We start from the raw sequence: 23,102 nt of genomic DNA on the forward strand, positions 1-23,102 counted from the left end.
TTGTTGTTGAAATATGTCAGTAAAAGGACCCGCTATCCTCCCCAGGCGTAGCTCTTTAGCGATTTTTGTAGCCACTACAACTGAGTTGTGCCTAACTGACAGCTAATTCCTACATTCTGGTGTCCCGGTATATCCCACCGCTGGGATCCTAAATCTCTGTGAAAAACCATTTTGCAACATCCTCGCAGAGGCATGGTCTGGGTACCTGTTCAGCCAATGAGTCATAGCCAGAACGTCAATAGGTAAATGAGCTACCCGCCGGCCAACCCGCCTAGTCCTGCTTCTTTTTTCCCCTGTTACCGGAGGCACTACCTTTTGAGCAGCATGTTGTTTCTGGGTGGAAAGGGTGGCCACATAGGGAACATGCATGCTTGTACTTACAAGTGCCTGCTGCCCTGGTGCATGTACATTTGTTAAAATCCCAGCACACCCCTTTTCGCTCCCCACTGTCCCTCGCCCTACCGGCTGTGTCCCCCCCTTGCGCTGACCGAAAGGGCTGCTGGGGTTTGGAAGGGTAACCTTTGTTCCAGCTTGGGCCCGCACTTCCTGGTTGCCCGGCCGTAAACTGGCCATACCAAGAGATGGAATCAACCCTATCCTAGGATAGTGTTTGGTCAAACTCTTTTGCTTTCCTGAAGGTCATGTCATACTCCTTCCAAGCATCCCCTCCATATTTGTCACTGAAAGTTGTAATTCTACTCTGGTAACATGCCATCTCTGCCTGCAAATTAGGGGAACGCTCGGCTGTGATCGCCATGAATACAGAAAAAGCTCTAATCCAATTGATCAGTGTCTCTTCTACCCTGAATCTTGACATTTGGCTCCGCCATTCGCTTGGCAACATCCAATCCTTCTGCGTCTTAGCATACTCCATTTCCCTGTTATCAACTAGCAAGGAAAACATATAGACATATTTAACCACCCAGATCAACTCCTTCACTTCTTGTGGAACATCCTGGGCCGGATGTTTCCTCCTGGAGGGTATTGTACCTTCCCCTAGTACCTGCAATGCCACTTCCTTACCACTTTCAGTGACTCGTGTTGGTTCAACAATCTTGTCTCTTCCAGCGTCGCTGCCCGAACATGTTGCTTGAGGAGAAATAGGTGCGCTTGCCCCACCCGCCACCCCTAGCAATCATGATTTTTGCTACCATCTTTTGTGCCTCTGCGGAGGGATCTTCCCTTGCCTCCTTGGCGCCCACCGAGGAAGGTAACACCCCCCCAATCCCCAGCCAGGGGAGTACTGCCGCTATCTGTGCTGCCAGCTCAGGGGGCACCTGACCAACCCGAGGAGGTGGAATAACTGGGTTGAGGGATCCCATGTTGCGTACCGGGGTGGGTGCCGGGTTCAACACTGGTACCATTGGAATTAAGGCTGGGACCACCAGGGACGCTATGTGTGGGGCTGGCGCTGGTGTGGCCGGAGCCGGTGTCACTGGTAAACTTGTCAGGGTTAGATGAGTAAGTATGGGTGCTACTGGTGGTGTAAGCACTTCCTCTGGGACCATCCCAGGTGACCCCCCTACTACCTGTGGCATGGGGACCCGACCACTACCCCTCTTGGCCCTAACCTGTTTGGGCACAGCATCCAATTCCCCCCTGGGCTGTGGGGGCACTATTACTCGCTTGGGTCTCCCAGATGGCCCACCTGCTCATCAAACCGATATCTGAGCTCCGCCACATTCTTACCCAACTGGTCCACTTTCCACAGTCTCCTGTCCATAGCTGTCATCTTGCGCATCATGCCCTGCAGCATGAGCTCCATGCGGGAACGCTTAGCACCACGCCCACAAGACATTCCGACAGATAAACAACCTACACTTATGCCACTCTTGTGAGCACGATGTGCTCTTGTACCTGTACCAAAGTTGGAGGCACACAGGCTGGCCATAAACACCACGCAACTGTGACCGCGACACACCAGCTAGTCTGGGTGTTGGGCGAGCGCACTCTAGCCCGGCGGCCCTTCAGAAGCAGTGAAATGCAGGCCTGCCTGTGTCCTCTGCCTGCTTTTGTCCACCGGTTCACCAGTCACCACTGCATGTAAAAGGGGGGCCCCTCACGGTGATTCTGCAAAGAGAAAAGGTATTACCATATACTCCCAACGACCGTGTGCACGCAAACTTATTTAAAGATTGAGGGTTGTATCAATGCCCTTAAAACAAGCCGTGCATACAGGAAAGACCTGTGTAGTTACCTAGTTAAATTTCCTGATCCCTTGAGATTACAATAATACAAGCGTTAAAAACAGGGATGGCACAATAACCTAGGTGGCACAATAATATTAGACAGTGTTCCTTTATTTGTTTGTTTGTCCCCTTACCAAACCAAATTGCCCACAGCCACTATCGTTATTGAAAACCCCCAGCAATGGTGCTAAACGAACTCAGGATGCCAGGTTTACTATAAGCGTGCTTAAAGAGTTTCAAATACCCCCAATTCGACCTGATACCCTTTTGCTGTTTTGTCTGTGGTCTCCCATCCAGATACTAACCACGGCCGACCTTGTTTCACTCTCTCCGAGTTCCGCACAACTTGCAGCTGCACTCAAGTGCCCCCTCGGCCCGTGTCTCTCCTTCTCCCTCCTCGCTGCCTTACTGCTTGACAAATGCACTTCCACCGTGCTCTGCGGTAGCAGCGGTACAGCCCAGCGTCTTCCTGTGTTAAAATTGAGCCGATGCCGAGGATAGAACACTGGTCCACTGGTCCCCCAGCCCACAAGTGGGTGGCAGTAATCGCTAGCCACAGCCTGCACCCACCGCGATCTCAACAGCCAGAACCAATCGGAAAAAGGGGGCAGTTCGATGCTGCAGCAGTTCCAATACTGCGGCGACGGGACCTCGAACCTGCACCCAAAAAGCAACAAAAGATTATTCTGCCCCTTGGGGGCACGGTGCAGGCCTGGAGAGCGCAGGGACAAGAGGGCGCCTCCCACGCTTTCCCGGCCTTTTAAATCTTAATGGGGGCAGACCAGTTCCCACTGGTCTGCCCCCCTAGCTCCCCCCCTTGACCTGGAAGCAATCCGGGGGTGGGGCGCGCCCGCCGCGTCATCAAGACGCGGTGAAAGGGGCATGCTCCACCACCGAGGGTGCAGGGGAAGGGGGGGTCCCGTGCCCCGCCATACGTGCGGGGGCCAAGAGGCCCCCCTTTCCTATTGCTTTCTAAATGATAAAACACTGCAAAAATTGAAAACATATGAGCTGGGATGCACGCCTTTGCATGCCGCAGCGTGAACCATAAAGCAAGCGCGGACAGTATATCACATGTTGCTGATGGGGAATATGCAAATCGCTGCACCCCACAATGGCTGCCGGTAGATTGCAAGTGCGTTTTTGCCTAGTTATAATGTAGATTGTGGAAGCTTGAGAAATAATGACCCAGCTCACCACGGGGATGATCGGTCCCGTATGCAGTAAATAACTGTGCCAGTTTAGAATAATCTGTGCATTCTTTGCACTCCGTCTTCTGTTTTGTGCACGGCAGCAGGGGCATTACAGAGGAGGCGCCTAAATCACAGAGCAGACTGCATAACACTGTGCGGGTGCGGAGCGTGGACACCGAGAAGCTGAAGACCTACTCCTTCCTACTGCGCATGTCCCCGTTTTGCCCTTTGTAAGTGATATTAAACCCTAACAAACATCCCAAAAATAATATTTTTGGTTTCCAGATATCATAATGCTCATTCTTAAAGGGAAAGTATATTGTGGAGGTAAAGAAATAACAGTCCTCTTCTCCCAGTCCTAAACCATCCACATTCACCAACGATAGGCATTTCACGATGTTCCTTTGTTCGATGGCGGCTCGCAGAGGCGTTGGGGGAGTCGCGGCTCACGGGGGGGCACGGAAATAAATATAAAACTGAACACTTACCTGATCGCCGGTCCGCGCTGCCTCTGCTCCCCTTGGCTCCTTCACAACGGCACTGAAGTGGACTGGCAGCCCTCTCAGCCAATCCTGGTGCTGCCTGCAGCACCAGGATTGACTTGGGGCACGGCTACTCTTCGCCCGCCGTACGCCCATTAGGAGACCGAGGGGCTCCTAATGGGCATGTGAAAACCAGTTCAAACACAAGTGCGCATGACTGGGCACGGGCAAAAAATGTGCCCTCCGTCCCCACTCATGCGCACTTGTGTTGTGCTGCTGCCTGCCCCTGGTGACGGTCTGACCACTATGTCAGTCAACATGACGCCGGACCGCCCACCTCCTTCAGTCTCTGAAGGGGGTGGGCGGCCCGACCTCATGCTGACTGACATGATTGTCAGTTCTCCCTCAGCGTCTTTGAACTTAAGTAAACTGAGTCAGTTTACTTAAGTTCAGAAACGCAGAGGGAGCTGCGGGTGGGGGGGGGCTATGCCCCCACGCCCCAATGGACGCACCGTGCCTGTGGGGCGCCCTTTAACAGAATAAGGGGAATTGTTTGGAAGCAATTGAGAAAAATGTATCCAGACAGGCCAGACATCAGGTCTCTTATGACACAGACAATGCAGCCAAATGAGCATCTAGCTCAATTCCTCCACAGAATGAAGGAAAAATAGACACAAGATGTAGGAGAGAGTTGAGATGGGACGGGACAGAATGCAATACTACTTTATAACATAGTGAAAAAATGTCTACCAGCTGATATGCAGGACAAACTAGATACAATGCTGGCCTTAGATGCCAAACCATGGACAGAGATACAGGCACACATAATACATATCTGTAAGTAGAGACAGGAAAAGGATAAAAGTGAGAACAACAAAATAGAGAAAACAACAGCCAAATTGGTCAAGCAGAATTTGACCAAGAAAGCAGAGGAAGGAATTGTCAATGCCACCAACCAGCTAGCTGCAGTGTCCCTGGGTATGCCCTCTCCTGGCACCCCGATACCACCCAACCAGTATCCCCAGAGAAGCAATAACAGTAATAATGTAAGAGGAGGGCATGGGAGGTTTTGGGGAAAAAGACTGAACACATTTCAGACATGCCACTATTTCAAAATGCCAGGACATTTCATTAGTGATTGTGGGTTCAAAAAGGAAGATGAATGTAACAACCAGACAAGGGTGACATATGGCCAACAAATGGCACCACCTGGTGGTATTGTGGGACAACCTCCCATGATTCCCCAGGTGATATACCTCCTGCAAGCCAAATGCAATTGCTGCCTCAACCACAGATACCACTCTACCAGTTACAGCAACTCATCCCTCATATGAAGTATGGGCCACAACAGACAGTGCAGTCCACCTTGTAGCAGCAGAACTCACAAGGAGGGGTAATTGTCAGGGGAGGGAACCCATTCCAGTAAAATTACATGGGAGAATATGCCCAATGAAGGTCCCCGCGGTGTAGTCTTGTGTCCAGTCTTATCAGTGACCCACAGTCCAGACCAGAAACCCACTGTGATGGTAGCCATAAATGACAAGAAGTACACCTTTCTCATATACACTGGGGCCACTATGCCATGAATCCGCACAAAGGGGCTCCCACTGTCAATTTATCAGTGGACACACAGGGGTTCTCCCGGATTGTGATGAGGGTTCCTTTCACTTAATCTGTGGAGATGAAAATAAGGGGAGGTGTGTTGATGGCTGTCTCTTTTTCTCCCCAGATGCCCCAGCTAACTTGCTAGGACGTGATCTCATGTGAAAATTAAACATGACTATTCACTTTTAAGAGGATGGAACTATGATATATTCAACACCAGGAATATCTCGTACACACATAATGACTATGGTCACAAACCTTTTAGGCTTTTACCAGATTAGACCCATAGACCTTTTAACCTTCACCAGAGCAGTGTACACTATCAGATACACCGGAATTGACAGGGAAGTTAGTTGAATTACATAAAATGTTTCTCTTTTGACAATAGAGCCCCTATTCTGAAGCATTAGACAAAAACTTCATTCTGGAAATCGAGGGTCTGGAAGTGTCTCCCGTCTATAGGACTCTGATGGCAAGTGACCACACCTGTGCAATGTGGGCATGTGTCATCTTTCATGATCCCAACATGCATGTGGGAGATGACCAGCTGTTTGTTGATGACCCCAGAAGAACAGAGATTATTTCCAAGACAGTACACCCCTTCACACCACACTGGAGACAAGCCTGTGGTACCAAGAAATTTCTCCAGCCCTATCAATGACCGTGACTTTGTGAAAGTACCCTCTAATTTGTGGACAAAAGGCCCCATAATGTTTGCCTCATCCACACAGCAGTACTATTTAGAATAAGCCTCAAGGAAGGAGCACTGCTGCTGACTCTATCTAAAGAAGCTGAGGGGTGCATAGCATCCGATATACAGGCACTGGTGAGCAGGGAGTCATATACCCAGGTGTATCCCCCTGCAGCACTCCAATGAACCTGATCAAGAAGGACAAGGGCAACAAGACCTGCACCCCCTTAATGGCATAGTGATACCAGAAATACCTGTAGGCCCGACCTTTTTGTGATCCTCACCACTGTACAACAAGATGCTAAGTACTTTTCAGTCATAGACTTAAAGAATGCTTTCTTTAGCATTCCCCTACATCTAGACAGTCACTATTTGACCACATTTTCCTATCGCAGTTCTCAGTATCTCCATTCTCGATTACCTCAAGGGTACTGTGAGTCCCCTAGCGCCTATAACAGGACCGTCAAGAATGACCTCACTAATTTTCAATGTGATAGTACAGTGTTGCAGTATGTCGATTACCTACTTATCTGTAATCCGACAGTAGAACAGTGTAGAAAAGACCCTGTTGTGCACCCTTGCTCAAAGAGGATACAAGATGAACAGTGAAAAATGATTGTCAGGAAAAAGTCCAATGCTTAGGACAACTGCAGTCAGCCTCTGGCCGCCGAGGTACGCCCAAAAGAACAGAAGTCATCCGACAGAGCCTGAGACTGTGAAAGGAATGCAGACATTTCTGGACTTATGCAATTATCTCAGACAATGGGATTTGAGTACAGTGATTTAATATCAACACAGCTTTCAACTATCAAACAGGCTAAAACAAAGAAAGACAGGATAACATGGACTAAAGAGCTGAAACAAACATTTAGCAAGCTAAAAACAGAGATAAAAAATGCACCAGTGTTGGGAACACCAGACTACAATAAAGAGTTTTTCCTTTTTTTGCCACTGTAATTGCCAGTTGATGATGGCTGTTCTCACCCAAAAGTATCCTTTAGGACACAAACCAATTGCTTGGGAGAAGCAACCGGAGTAAAACATCGCTCTATCGTTCCAACAATAGACAATACTTCTGTTAAGTTGTGTATTTTTTGTTTTATTTCCTTCTGAGCGCAGTACTACTGCTATTCGTAGCCCTAGTGCAACCTCTCCCTGGTGATGTTGATAGCAGGTGTGAACATCTCCCAGTTACTTGTTCATTCCATGGGCTATTCAACGATCTTGCTTCACGAGCACCAGACAAATAGAACTTCGGAATACCATGGTACTGCAGTCTGGAAAGAACTCCCTCAGGAATACAGACTATTCAACGATGCCCAGCTCTTTATCGGGAGCATTCTACCATTTGTTCAAGCAACTGCCCGCTGGCTGCAATTGACACGCTGGAAGTTAAAGAAAACAATCAACGCAACTGAAGAGGGATTTAATAACATCAAGGAAGAACTCCAATCCCTTAGACTGATGGTAGTGCAGCACAGATATATATCGGACGTAATGACGTAAATGGAAAGAGAGGTGTGTAAGAAGATTGGGTTCGCCGGCTGTACTTATTTGCCAGCCAACGATGAATCAATCAATCAATCAAGTCATTTATAGAGCGCACTACTCACCCGTAGGGTCTCAAGGCGCTAGGTGGGGGGGGGGGGCCGTTACTGCTCGAACAGCCAGGTCTTGAGCTTCTTCCTGAAGGAGAGGTGGTCTTGGGTCAGGCGCAGGTCGGTCGGGAGTGAGTTCCAGGTCTTGGCGGCCAGGTAGGAGAAGGACCTTCCTCCTGTTGTCGCTCTTCGGATGCGGGGGACGGCGGCGAGGGCGTGGCTGGTTGATCTGAGGTGGCGCTTGGGAGTGTAGAAGTTGATCCGGTTGTTGAGGTAGCTCGGGCCTTGGTCGTGTAGGGCTTTGTGCGCGTGGGTGAGGAGACAGAAGGTGATTCTTTTGTTGACGGGGAGCCAGTGCAGATCTCTCAGATGTCCGGAGATGTGGCTGTTTCGTGGGATGTCGAGGATGAGTCTGGCTAAGGCGTTCTGGATCCGCTGGAGTCTCTTCTGGAGCTTGGCGGTGGTTCCGGCGTAGAGGGCGTTGCCGTAGTCCAGTCGGCTGGTGACGAGGGCCTGGGTGACAGTCTTCCTGGTCTCGGTGGGGATCCACCAGAAGATCTTCCGTAGCATGCGTAGGATGTTGAAGCATGACGAGGAGACGGCGTTGACTTGTCTGGTCATGGAGAGGGAGGAGTCCAGGATGAAGCCCAGGTTGCGTGCGTGGTCCGTCGGTTTGGGTGCGGTGCCCAGGGCGGGGGGCCACCAGGAGTCGTCCCAGGCGGAGGGCGAGGAGCCCAGGATGAGGACCTCCGTCTTGTCTGAGTTCAGTTTCAGGCGGCTGGTCGTCATCCATTCGGCTACATCTCTCATCCCTTCGTGCAGGTTGGCTCTGGCGGCGGCGGGGTCGTTGGTCAGGGAGAGGATCAGCTGGGTGTCGTCGGCGTAGGAGATTATGTTGAGGTTGTGTTGGCGTGCGATGGCCGCGAGGGGGCTCATGTAGACGTTGAAGAGGGTGGGGCTCAGCGAGGATCCTTGAGGGACGCCGCAGATGACTTCGGTGGCCTCTGACTTGTACGGTGGTAGGCGGACTCTCTGTGTTCTTCCGTTGAGGAAGGAGGTGATCCATTCCAGTGCCTTCTCCTGGATACCGATGTTGACGAGGCGCTGTACTAGGGTGCGGTGGCAGACAGTGTCGAAAGCCGCAGGAGAGGTCCAAGAGGATGAGGGCCGCTGTTTCTCCGTTGTCCATCAGGGTTCGGATGTCATCGGTGGCCGCGATGAGGGCGGTCTCGGTGCTGTGGTTCGCTCGGAAGCCAGACTGTGAGGGGTCGAGGGATCCATTCGTCTCGAGGAAGGCGGCCAGCTGTTTGTTGACGGTCTTCTCGATGACTTTGGCCGGGAACGGGAGGAGCGAGATGGGACGGTAATTCTTGAGTTCGGTGGGGTCCGCTGTAGGTTTCTTGAGAAGAGCGCTGAGCTCTGCGTGCTTCCAGCTCTCCGGGAAGGTGGCGGTGTCGAAGGAGGTGTTGATAATGTCCCGCAGGTGGGGTGCGATGACAGCGTCGGCCTTGTTGAAGATGTGGTGAGGGCAGGGATCAGTCGGAGATCCGGAGTGGACGGAGTTCATTGTGCGGATGGTGTCTTCGGTGCTGATCGGAGTCCAGGTGCGGAGGGTGGTGGTGGGTGGCGTTGTTGCGGTTGTGGCGTGCATTGGTTGGTTGCTGAAGCTGTTGTGTATGTCCGCGATCTTGTTGTGGAAGTAGGACGCGAGGGAGTTGCAGAGGTCTTGCGACGGGGTGATGTCATTGTTTCCGGCGTTGGGGTTGGAGAGCTCTTTCACGATGTTGAAGAGTTCCTTGCAGTTGTGTGCGTTGTTGTCCAGCCGGTCCTTGTATGTATTTTTCTTGGTGGCGCGGATCAGTTGGTGGTGTTTCCGGGTGGCGAGCTTGAGGGTGGTCATGTTGTCCGTAGTTGGTTCCCTTCTCCATACTTTCTCGAGGGCTCGGCAGTTCTTCTTGGAGCTCTTGAGTTCGTCGGTGAACCATGGGGTTTTTCTGCTGCCGGGTCTGCTGGGCGGGGTTCTCAGAGGGGCGAGTTCGTCCGCGCAGTTGTTGATCCACCTCGTGAGGTTGTCGGCGGCCTGGCTGGGGTTCGCTGAGCTGGCGGGAGGGTGCTGGCTCAGGGAAGCGGTGAGCTGGTCGGCTGTGATCTTGTTCCAGCTTCTTCGGGCAACCTGTTGCTGGTGGTGGTGGGTCGTCGTTCTTTTGAAGGTGAAGTGGACGCAGCTGTGGTCCGTCCAGTGGAGTCCTGTTGCGTGGCTGAAGGTGACGTCTTTGCTGGATGAGAAGACGGCGTCGAGTGTGTGTCCGGCGAGGTGGGTGGGGGTGGTTACCAGTTGCTTGAGTCCGAGGTTGGCGAGGTTGTCGAGCAGGGTGATGGTGTTGCGGTCGCTGTTGTTCTCCAGGTGGAAGTTGAGGTCCCCCAGGAGGATGTAGTCGGCGGAGGGGAGGGCATGCGGGCTGATGAAGTCGGCGATGTCCTCGCTGAATCGTGTGCGTGGACCCGGGGGTCGGTAGATCAGGGTGCCTCTGAGGGTGGTCTTCGGGTCGGTGTGGATCTGGAAGTGCAGGTGTTCGGCGGTGGTTAGGGTGTCGTCGGTGTTGGTCGTGATGCAGATGGTGTCTCTGTGGATGATGGCGATGCCTCCTCCCGTCTGGTTGGCGGTGCGGTCCCTCCGTGTGATCTTGTAGCCCTCTGGGATGGCGATGGCGATGTCTGGCGCTGAGGAGGCGTTCATCCAGGTCTCTGTGAGGAAGGCGACGTCAGGGGCGGTGGTGTCGAGGAGGTTCCAGAGTTCTACGGCGTGTCTGTGGATGGAGCGGTGTTGAGCAGGATACACTTGAGGTGGTTGCTGCTGGTGTTCGGCTTGGCGAGTGCTGGTGCAGGGTAAGTGTGGCTGCAGGTGAACTTGCAGGCGTGGCAGCTGAAGGGTCCGTGGGTGTGCCTCGGGGAGGCGCGGTGACATCTCGGGATGGCGCCGGTGTTGAGTGCGATGAGTTCGGCGGCGTTGTAGGTTCGTCGGGTTGGCTTCCGTCGGTGGGGGCCAGGGGGCCTGGCACTGGGCGCGGTCCAGGCGCGGACGGGCGCAGACGGGCTTACCTTTGGTGCGCCTTCGGCGCACAATCGGCGCGCCCGCTGCGCGTTCGCACGGTCGCCATATATGGCGAAGTGCGCGGGTGGGCGGAGCAGCTGGGAGGCGGGAGCGGGGAGGGAACAGAAGGAAAAAAGGGGCGGGGTCAGCGGTGGTGGCGGGAAGCGGGGAGCGGGGAGGGACGACGGAGGGCGGCAACAGGCAGGAGAGAACAGGAAAAACAGCGGGAGAAACTACAATATTAACAAATACAGCGGAAAATACAACAATTATGGCAATAACAATTCTACTTAGTTAATACAGAAAATACAGAAAATACACCAGGGGCACAGGGAGCGGAGCGCCGATCACGGACCACGCCGCTCTGGGGAGGGGGCGTGGTCACGAGGCGGCAGTCGGGCAGCAAGGCACAGCGGAGGGGGAAGCACACGCAGCAGCTGGTGGCCGTGCGGCGCGGGAGCGTCCTAGGACTAGGACACACTCACCTGCGTCGCACGGTCGCCATATATGGCCAAGTGCGCGGGTGGGCGGAGCAGCTGGGAGGCGGGAGCGGGGAGGGAACAGAAGGAAAAAAGGGGCGGGGTCAGCGGTGGTGGCGGGAAGCGGGGAGCGGGGAGGGACGACGGAGGGCGGCAACAGGCAGGAGAGAACAGGAAAAACAGCGGGAGAAACTACAATATTAACAAATACAGCGGAAAATACAACAATTATGGCAATAACAATTCTACTTAGTTAATACAGAAAATACAGAAAATACACCAGGGGCACAGGGAGCGGAGCGCCGATCACGGACCACGCCGCTCTGGGGAGGGGGCGTGGTCACGAGGCGGCAGTCGGGCAGCAAGGCACAGCGGAGGGGGAAGCACACGCAGCAGCTGGTGGCCGTGCGGCGCAGGAGCGTCCTAGGACTAGGACATGAAGATAATAGGTCATTGACTGAGGCCATTCAGACATTGCATGACCTACACAACAAAATGGTCAATGAAGTGGGTGCCCCTAACAGGTGGCTCGAGGGCTAGTTCGAATGGGTGCCATCCTTGATGCTGGCGTTGTTTAAGTCCTTGTCGCTTTTTCTTGTGATATTGTTCTTGACATGTCTTATTTTTCAGGTAATAATAGCATATTGTAAAAGGATGACAATGTTTCTGCATTGTCACAGAGAATTGAGTTCAGGGTCTAAACAATGGTGGATTCCGCCTTAGTGCAAGCCTGTTGAGAACATGTTCAAGTCAGATAGGCTGGGCCCAATCAAGTCAAACTAGAGATAATCACTCACTATACAGAAAAACAAAATTGTTTTTCTGTTACCTCACCCTTGAGAATGAAAGGAAAAACCCGAAAGAGGGGGTTTCTGCTAAACATGGACACGTACACAATTCTTGGAAATATTTGTGTTTTGGCAATATCTTATCTGCCCAGCTTGCTATTTGGGTCATGTAGGAATTTGTAACCCATGTATTTTTGTGGCCTTTTCACTATATATACTACTGCATGTAATCCGGAACTTCAGACTTTGGTCTCTGTTTGAGACTGGCTCCTTTTCCCAGTTGATTGATTGATTAAAACAATATTATTGTGTAAAATTGTGTTGTCTTACTTGATGAATAGATTTTTCTCCAACAGGTTGATAGGGTATAAATTTTGATGTCAGGAAGGACAGTGTAAATGTAGAAGTTTGTGCTCAATTGCCAGAACCTTGAAATACATTTCCCATTGCTTAATCCTAAAGAGTACATATCATTCCATGTTCTTTAGTTTTCTTCCTTGTCAAATAGTCCGTAAAACACTGTTTTATTTTTACTCCAGTCCAATCTTCCATGGACCTTAAAGTAAGTTGCCAGTCCATTGATTTTTATAATCCGCCTCAATCACATTATCCCAAATTAAAGGGTAGTCTTGTAGGATCCCACAACCTGCTTTCCTACCCACATCCAAACTCAGGCCACACTCAGCTCCTATGGTTGACATCTCATCAATGCAAGGTGAACTATGCTTACTCTAGTATTCAGAACATTAAGTAGCACATCACCCCTGTACCTTGCTCAGCTCCTTGTATATCAAATCCGAAACATCACAATTTGTTCTATTAACAATCGCCATCTCACCTTACACAAATCTTCCTACACATCATTATGGTGTTGGCCTTTTCAATTGTGCAGGCCCTTTCGGTGGCATGTTCCATCTTCTGAAATCTGTATTGCCTTTCATGATTCCAGAGTTCAAGCATACCCTCAAAAACAATCTCCTTTTTAGCTCCCAAATTCTATATTTATCCTATGAATGCAGTCTAATAATTAGGTATGTTCAGCATGTATTCTATTACAAGACCAGAGGCTTGATTATAACTGATCTTATTTACTGGAAATCTCCAGCAGCAAAGAAAAACCGATATATAACACAATATGGAAGAAATACTATACAATAATTTGCAAAGTTTAGCAGTCTACATAGGTTATGATGTCATGTGTAGACCATCAATCAGGGTAAAGTCTTTGATATAATTATTTCTGCCGAGCAGCACCTATCCTCTTCTTTGCTGCTCTAGCAGAGATAAGTATATGTTTTATCTCCTGATTTTTTCATGCATATTTCCAAGTAATTTTATTAATATAAATGTGATCTGCCTAGTTAGTGTTAGATTGCCTCTGGTATTAATCAGTGCCATCATTCAGGCTCCTGCATTCTTCCCTCAGCAGGCACCTGTCAAAATTAGCTGTTTACCTCAGGCACGGCAGATCCAGGGTGCACAGCTCACAAGTACTTCATTTTGCCTCACTCTGCGGCCCTTCCTTGACCTCAGGGCAACTGCTAATTAATCATCACTGACCTTTCTCTCATCTGCTCATGTTAACATTTCCTGTAACAGACAAACTGGCAGTGAGTCTCTCTTGGAGAAGGTTTCTTTCTCTATTTTGCCACAACCTTAGTTTACAGAGTGATTTTCACATACTTTATTAAGCCTTTTTGCCAAACCTCTACATTTTGTCTTTTAATTTAGGTTAACTAACCTACATTTATTCATTAATTAGAAACAATTATTTTCTTAACAAAATTTCCCATTTATTTGCTTATATTTATTTCCCTAATTCCTCAACTTTATTTACTCATATTGATTTATTATATTTATTTCCCTAATTGATTGAACACTCTTTACGTGTTATTTGGAGGGCACAGATAAAAGTGGTCTGAAAAGATTAGCCATTAGGAAGCCCTCATTTAATTCAGAGCCTCACGACTCCAACTCCTCAGTAGAAGAGGAGGTCCTAGACAGGCCTTCTGGGCAGGAGTTTGCCAGTGAAGACCTAGTTTTGGTTGGTATTGGAGGTCATCCACTCCACTGTTTCAGCGTCAATGCAATCGACGCAGGAGATGTGAAGTTAATCTATTGTCAATTCATGTAACAAGTTAATTAGGTTCCTTATTCAACAAATGAACCCCAAACTACTTTGGGACACCATTAACATTCTATTAACCACCAATTTGGCACCTCATAGGAAAGAACGACTGCAGAGTCTCAGTCCCAGGTATTATCTACTTCCATTCTCAACTCTGGTTGCACCCTTCAAAAATGAGAAAAGTTTATTTTCCAGATGATTCCCTTCCTTAAACATTCTGATTCCGATCATTCTTATTCAATAATCCAAATGATACTAATGACGATGTTGGAGACCCAAATGTTCCTCAGGGTCCAAAGAATACCTCTCCTAATCCTTCGGACTCACTCTTTGATTTCGTAGGATCTCCTTATGTTGATCCTGTAGTGATATCACTTCCCAGGTCAGGAGAAAGTACCCCTTCTACCCCCATATCCTCCTTCCAATCCCATAGGATAAATAGTATAAATCAAGCCATAATAATCTGAGTGCGGAGTGTCACAGACTCCTTCTCCCTCTCAACCTATCATCTACCCCGGATATAGACCCTGCCATGGTAACTTACCTTTCAAAAAAGTAAAAGGATCCCAAGAAAGTAAATGACAAAGCTCTTCAACAATGTTGGGACAAACTGTTAAATGTCCTGGGTCCCTTGACACAAATTACAGAAATTTCGGAAGATGGAGCACTCACTGGAGCGCCCGTTAATCTACCAGTTCTTAGAGGTTGGAATCCGCTGGTCATTTGTCTCCTGAGTAATGCTGATGTTGTGTGGTCATCGGAGAGGAGGAAAACCATCTTCATGAGGATTGATCCTAAGCTGGGTGAGATGGCAGACAAATACCTGGGACCAAAGGCGGAAGGCATTTCTCTGGTGACAATTCTTTCAAAGAAATTTCTGTCTAAATTCAAACTTTTACTTCACTAAACAAAGCTCAACAAAACTTTAAGAACGTTTTTGTGCCTCATGTTTTTCAAAAAGCCTGATGAAGGAGAGCTTGCATCTCCAGGAATTATCAACAGAGCACTTATCAACCTTCCTTTTATACACCAAGAGGTGGGCATACTCCTGGATTCAATGACAAAGCAGGATACACTTCTTTCTACCCACAGACGGTACATAGCTACAGAGGTCGATTTCAATAAGGCAGCGATAGATCCCATGCCAATACAGGCAGGTCATACTGTTTTAAATCTTTTTCCCTGAGAAAGATGAATGGCAGACTCACTCTCTCTCTTTTTCAACAATTGAAGACGAGTTGCATCAGACTAATGAGTTTTGCTAACAATTCAAGGATATCAGATAGTTTTATTCCCCTCCCCTTCAGTTGATGCCTCCTCGACCAATAGTTTTCAGTGCTCTAGAAACCGAACTAATCTCACAATAGATTAAGGATTTGTTATCCAAAGGGGCATTTAGGAGATTCCAATGTATTCCCACGGTATTCTTAGCAGCCTCTTTCTGGTAAAGAAAGCAGACAAGGGCTTTTGTCCGGTAATAAATCTCAGATCTCTGAACAGTTTTTTAGTGTACAGACATTTCAAAATGGAAGGGATTTGCTTTCTTTGTGATTCCCTTCAAAAAGATTATTGGATGATAAAGATATACCACAGTGATGCTTATCTCTTCATTCCCATTCACTGGTCACATTTGCATAACTTTCAATTAATTTGGCAAAGTTGAAGATTCCAGTTCCTTTCTTTACCCTTTGGCCTTTTATCAGCACCCCATTCTTTTCCCAAACTTCTAAAACCAGTTATAGCTGTGTTATGACTTCATGGGGTATGACTGGTAGTCTTCTTGGATGATATATTATTGATGGGCAAGTGCAAAAAAGAAGTACAAACACAGACAATCTGGGCGGTCTTCCTTCTTTAAAACTTTGGGTTTGTGATCAGTCCAAAGTAATCGATTCTGATCCCCCTCTCAAACAACTCAGTTTTTAGGATTCATCCTAGATTCTAGAAAATCAGCTGTCTTTCTGTTGAGCGCTAACCTGTTTGTCCCACAGAGATAAATAACGACTCAGGTTGCTTGTTCCAAACTGTCCTGAATGTCAAAGCGCTATCCATGAAGTGTACATGGCGAGCCCTGGGAAGCGTCAGGGGAAAGAGGAATGGATGAGAGAGAGAGAGAGAGAGAGAGATGGTGGATCCATGCGGATCGTCCAACCTCACTCCCTGGGCACTCAATTTTGGAAACCTTCTGCAGAACTGGACACCTTCTACATGTAGAAGGACTGACTAGCAGCTATCCTTAATGAGTTAAAAAAACACGTTAGAAAATTGACCGCGTACATAAATATTGGGTATACCTGTAGCAATCCCCCTTCCCGTGTTGGTTGTTCTCTCTCTCCCTAGACTGAAACTGGGCACTTAGTAATGGGATTTCGTCATATAAGTGCAAGGGTAGTAGTGGGATTTCTTCATTGAAGTGCAAGTGTTCATAGAGTAATATACAGTGAACATCAACCCTGTAATTACTCCCAACGTCCCTTCACCTATCACCTACCTATATGAACATGGATGGTGCTTTACTGAATGTCGATGATGCCTGTAAGGTTCAACTGTGACGACTGATTAGTTGATCATAGGGTTACAACAGACTCTAGTATCTCAAGAAAAACAACAGGATTGTGAGTACCTTCTGTTGCACTCACATGTATCATCAAGGTTACACCCACTGTTACATTACAGTAAGCTCTTTATATATCCACTTCACTATTCATTCACAGTGTGTGCATACAGCAATATAAATAACAAGATGAGATCTGCTCAACAATGGTAAACATGCTCAGAGGTTATGCACCAGCACAGCGTACAACACATCCCCTAATTAACATCTGAGGTACTCTGCACAAATGCGTCTTTCCTAGCACCTTGTAATGACTGGTGGCTGTTTTCTTAAATATACTGAAACATAACACAACACCCGTACTGTATTTGACAAAGGCTGACTGTCTTAGAAAGTTGGCATGATGAACATGCATTTACACAATCAAACACAACATGAAAACATACAATGGCAACAATTCCCCAAATGCGGTTTAGACTGAGGAAACTTGAAGGCAGAAGCAAGATGCAGGGACCAAAACCTCAGAATCGGGAGAGTTGCAAGCATCCAAGTGTTTCCAAAAGGAAGACTAACAGCAGGCAGGGTTTTCGGGAATGGGCCTGGCTTAAAAACTCCCAGCCCAAGACCACGCCCTTGGAGCCACTCCCTATTGAACAATAAAAGGCATTGACTACGAGCCCACAACTCCATTAAACAATCATTGACACACAGTAAACAAGCATTGTTAAATTCACCTCTTTTCGATGGGGGCATCCTAGGCATTGCTGTGTTTGGCTAATCTTGTCAACATTACCAGGAACGCAGGCCCGACACTTCCCTCCTCAAAAAAGGTCAAGCTGATCTAGGAAGAGGTACGCTCTGTAGTGAGAGTGAACAGATTTTCTCTCTGCAGGTTAGCAAGGACTGTGGTCCTTCTTTAAGCATCCATTCAAGCAATTTTTCCTTTCCCTCTTTATTATCAAGTGATTCAATGTCTAAAGACTTGTCATTTTCGCAGAGGCCTTCCCTACCTCATTGTTATTGTTCTCTTTCCCTTGAGTCTCAGGAGATGTTGAAGTGGTGGCTTTCCTAGATTGAAGCCTAGAATAGCCCATTTTTGGCCAGGCCCCAGATATCTCTTCAGAATCCACCACCACAAGAACAGGTTGGGGAGCAAGATGCAGGAATATTGTGACAGGAAAAAAATGGTTGAATGGTAAAATCTCAGTATCATAAAATTGTTAAGAACAGCTTGCAATTTCCTTCATTGTAAAAGTTTTCCTTGTTCAAAAGCAGATTGTTGTATCCTTTGGCGGATGGGCAATGTCTTTGCAGTACTCAACATAAACAAACTAGGAGGAGTAAAATTCAAATGACTTGAAGATCTCGCCAAGGATTTCTGGCAGTATTACCTGGAAAGAGAAATTTTCCTTACATGAGAATATATTCCAGGTCTCTCCATTTCTGTTAAAGATTGGGGATCCATGTTCCTCTTTGACAGCAACGATTGATCCCTTCATCCCAATGACTTCCGCAGGATTATCCATCTGTGGGAACCTCTGCAAATATATTTTTGCCTCCTGCCCAAACTAGAAGCTTCCTAACTTCTTCATCTGGAAACCGGATCCAGGAGCAGAGGCTCTGAACGCTTTCCTATAACACTGGGGTTTTCTCTACACTTATGTCTTTCCTCCTTTGATCATCTGAACCCTTCTTCATGTCAGAAGAGACCGTGCCACATTGGGGATGATAACCCCCTTTTGGCCCTCTCTGTGGATTTTCCAAGACTTATTCCTACCTTTCCACAATTACTTTTGAATGCTCAGGATCAAGCACATGACCTGATACTCAGGAGAAATCATCTTAAAATTTGAAAGATTTCAAGTCAGCTTGGCATGTCTCAGGCCTTTTGTCAGAGATATTGTCGGTTATCAACAATTACTGGGCACCTTCCACTCAATCGGGTTATAAATATGCCTGGGCTTCCTGGGTTAACTGTTGTGTGAATAAAGAGATTAATCCCATATCTGAATCTCTGGTAGATGTTGTCAACTTTTCTTGTTACTATTTTTGTGTCTGAGAAAGTCTACAGGACAATCAACTCTTAACGTTCTGCTACGTCTGCCGATCATGTCTTAGTGAAAGGAGAACCAGCAGGTGAACATTTACTGGTGTGTAGAGTACGTAAATCAATTTGAGTCAAGATTCTTCTGAAACCCAAGTACTCAAACCTTTGGGATGTAAAAGTAGTATTAGACTTTATGCTTTCTTGGCCTGACAATGAATTCCTTTTGTTGAAACAGTTATCAGCAATATTGACTATGATTCTATGTTTATTATCATTTAAAGTAAAGTTTTTATTTGAAAGCACTTGATGTTGACAATTAACCTTTCCCTCCTTAGGGAGTAACTTTTCATTTTATATGACTAATTCCTCCTCAATATTTTATCCTTCCTTTCCAGACTGTAAAATGGTATGCGTGGTATCATGTCTTCATTGCTACGAATCCCAAACTGCTGCTTTTCGTCCCCCAGGGGTATCTCAGTTACTTAAATTCTTCAAAGAACTCTATTCCCATGTGTCCCCTTCTACCTTACTTAGGTGGATTCGATGGTTTATAGCCGAAGCTGGCATATACATTTCTGTGTTTGGACCCTCTCAGTAAGAGGGGCTATGGCCTCAAAAGCCTTTATTTCATCAGGAAGGCTGGAGGACATCCTCAAAGCAGCAAATTGGTTAAGAAAAAAATATATATTTATATATATATATATATATATAAATTCATTGTCTATTTTATGCGAATAATGTGTACTGACCTTGCATGTCCTTGCATGTTCAGAAAACTGACTTTTCTTTGCAAGAAAAAGTGGCGCCAGTATGTCTACTATGTTAAGTAATCATGTGGTGGCATCACTATGACACAAATATATATAAAACATAGCGAACAGGTGGGGAGGAGAAGGAGGCACGGTTGAAGTTGCTTTAATGAGCAACACTCAGCGCTAAGCACATTGTTTACATTATATCCTTGAGATGTCAGTGGAAACAGTTCGCGAGCGAGAAGCAGCAGCTGAGGAACTCTTTTGCAGTTCACCCAAGATGTCAACAATGTGAGAAGTGCCCACCACCAGTAATACAGCTAAAGAAGGTGACACTAAAGCCCTTCTGAGAAAGCTTGAGAAATGTATGAAATCCGAAATAACTAAATGGTGGGAGTATAAATCATTGTCTAAGTATGTGGAGGCAGGGCGAGTACCACGCGGTGCAAGGATCTTACTGGCTCCGAGTTATGAAAGCCCTAATTCTAGCATTCTGAAGGAATAGGGCGAAAGTAATTTACTGGCTTAAATGAATTTGGGCAAAATTTTAGTAAAGCACACAGAAATAGTCAGACAAGCTTTATTGTTGGAAATTGAACAAATTAATGAATGTTTAAACAAATTGGAACCAAATGAATTTATTTCCAAAACAAGAGAAGAAATAAAAGATTGTTTAAACAAACAAGAAGATAACATTAAGACACGCAAGGCGTACACATTTTTCAAGAGATAAATCCGACTATGAGCAAGTGCGGATTTTTACTTTTGTCCGAAAAATATGAGACCGCCTAAAAAGTCAAATTCAATGACAAAGGGAGAAAAGTGACACATGGCATGAGACAAAATTGCACATGGCATGAGACAAAATTCCAATACAGAGGAGAATGAAATGCCAAGCACAACGGATGTATACTCACTTGCTAGAGAGGTCTCATCGGATGGAGGAAGCACAATCAGCCTAGGAGAACAGACACATGGTAGAGTGTTAGATTTAGGAGAAGAAGTGGATTTTTTAGCGTCCGACCGCCGCCAGACCCTAAGGCCAAGACATCCAAAGAAGAAAGTAGAATTAGAAAGAACAGAAGGGGAAGGTGCAAAAGGTGGAAATGCAAAAGCAAGGGAAAAAACATACTGGCACAGAAAGTAGCATTGGATGAAAATACCATTGTCAACTTGTCCATGATCACACTCAGAGGCCGAAAAACAACTATTAGCATTAGGGCTGGCTTACTGCCCTGTCAGTGATTTTAATAACACACGTACCAGAGTCAATGTTTTTTGTTTTATCCGGAAATTGAAGTTGAAAAAGTTTTTCTGTATCAAAGAAGGGCTGAAAGAAATGCAACTCAATAAGGATAATACCAATAGTATGGAACTCCAGGCTTCCGATGCTTCTACACTATTGGCTATGCATGACCTCAGTGAAGTCTACAATGAAAATTATCAAAGTTGTAGGGACCTGCAGCTAACACAGGAAAGTCTATCAAATGCAAACATTAAACAATGTGGAGCAGGCATGAGTCGATGCAAGCCCAAATCTCACTTTTTCTCCCAGCAATGTTCAAAGATGCCATTGACATTTTTCATGAAGTTGTTACTGAGGACAGCAAAAAACGTCATCACCATATCAAACACAGGAAGCGTCATAAAAGTAATCATGATTTGCAATACACCAAGCTGATGACAAAATTAAGCAACAATCATGAAATAGTAATTACAAAATCTGACAAGGGAGGCAACATTGTCATCTGGTCTCAAAAAGACTACATATTTGACACATGTAGGCCTCTTGAAGACCAGTCCTGCTATGAGAAAACGAATATGAAAAAATACAATGCAGCGAGAGATAACTTGAAAATAAAGTTGTTGCAATGGAAAAGAGAGGGTGGTATTTCTTCAGAAGAACACTGCTTCCTACATGTGGAAATACCAACATTGCAGAGACTGTATTTGATTCCAAAAGTCAACAAAAAACCTCCCCTATCCCTGGCAGGCCAATTATAGCAGCCATTGAGCGTATAGGTGAACATGTGACACAGAAAGTGGACTATTTTCTACAGGACTTGGTTAAACAACTGCCTACATACATAAAAGATACAGGGGACTTTTGGGAGAAATCGCAAAATATACAGTGGGCAGAGGATTTGATGTTTATTACTCCAGACATCAAATCCCTGTACACAAGCATAGAACATGCAAGAGGATTAAATACTTTGAAACAAAATATACAGTGGGCAGAGGATTTGATGTTTATTACTCTAGACATCGAATCCCTGTACACAAGCATAGAACATGCAACAGGATTAAATGCTTTGAAACATTTTCTCGATTCAAGACACTTGGACTGGTATACTCATAACAAAATGCTTTTAGATCTAGCTTCTTGATGTTTTTTTATAACTATTTTATGTTTGGTAATGATGTTTACCTGCAAAAGAGGGGTGTTGTGATGGGGGCCTACTTCTCACCCAGCTATGCATGTTTGCATGTTGGTTGGTGGGAGGAGCGGGTCCTTAAGCGCACATTCCTCGCTGATTACAGCAACCATGTTCAACACTGGTTGAGATATATCGATGATGTTTTTATTGTGTGGAGAGGTGATGAGAGGAGTGCCGTTGATTTTATTAACAAGATTAACATCAATGCTGCCAATCTTAAATTTACATTACAGATCAGCAAACAATATGTGGATTTTTTAGATGTTAAAATCTATATTAAAAATGGAAGCATAGCAACAACACTACACAGAAAGACCACAGCTGGAAACACGACACTCCATGCCAGCAGCGCACACCCCAAACATTTGATAAAAAGCATTCCGTCTGGGGAGTTAGTGCACCTTAAGAGGATCTGCAGTACAGATGAGGCCTTCACTACATGTAAGCAACAGGCTCTTGAAAGATTTAGAGCGAGGGGCTACAGTGAGTTGATTTTCACAGAAGCAGCCAATAAAATCAGTATTAAATCTAGGGACTCCCTTTTGTCTAACTTGAGCAATACAGAAAATCTTAACTGCAGAGAATGTTTAGAGACTAATAACCTCTTTCAATAAACAGGAAAGAAACATCTGGTCTATTATTAGGCGTAATTGGCCAATAATTATGACTGATGTGGTATTAGCTCCTAACCTTCCTCCACAGCCAACGATTACATACAGGAAAGGCCCATCGATGACGACACAAATTGTTAAGACTAATCCCAAACTTGCTGCAGCTAAGATGTGGCTACAGCCTAAGCAAGGGTTCACTAGGTGCTCCTCTTGCAGAGCATGTACGTTCAGAGAAAACACTACCTCTTATTCGACTCCTTTTAGCCCGGAGGAAGTTTTAATTAAGTGTATTTTTAACTGTAAAACTGAGTTTGCAGTTTATGTTCTGATGTGCACCCGTGGCCTAAAATACGTGGGAAGCACCAAGCTACAGGTGCCATCGTCAATAATGATTCTCTGTATCAGGTGGCTCATCATTTTAAACAAGTGCATAATAACAATCTCAGTTGTCTGAAA

General features: G+C 46.5%; 1 protein-coding gene and 1 pseudogene across 5 annotated transcripts in view; both read left to right on the top strand.

The window, feature by feature from the left end:
* Positions 1-5,317, top strand: part of LOC144826390 (uncharacterized) — a 36,851-nt pseudogene extending 31,534 nt beyond the window's left edge.
* ATP8B4 (ATPase phospholipid transporting 8B4 (putative)) overlaps positions 1-23,102 on the top strand; it is a 4,589,528-nt gene that overhangs the window by 738,513 nt on the left and 3,827,913 nt on the right. The gene's annotated exons all lie outside the window — the stretch shown is intronic.

This window comes from Lissotriton helveticus, chromosome 3_2 (assembly GCF_964261635.1).
Source record: "Lissotriton helveticus chromosome 3_2, aLisHel1.1, whole genome shotgun sequence".
In the NCBI taxonomy this organism is placed as follows: Eukaryota; Metazoa; Chordata; class Amphibia; order Caudata; family Salamandridae; genus Lissotriton; species Lissotriton helveticus.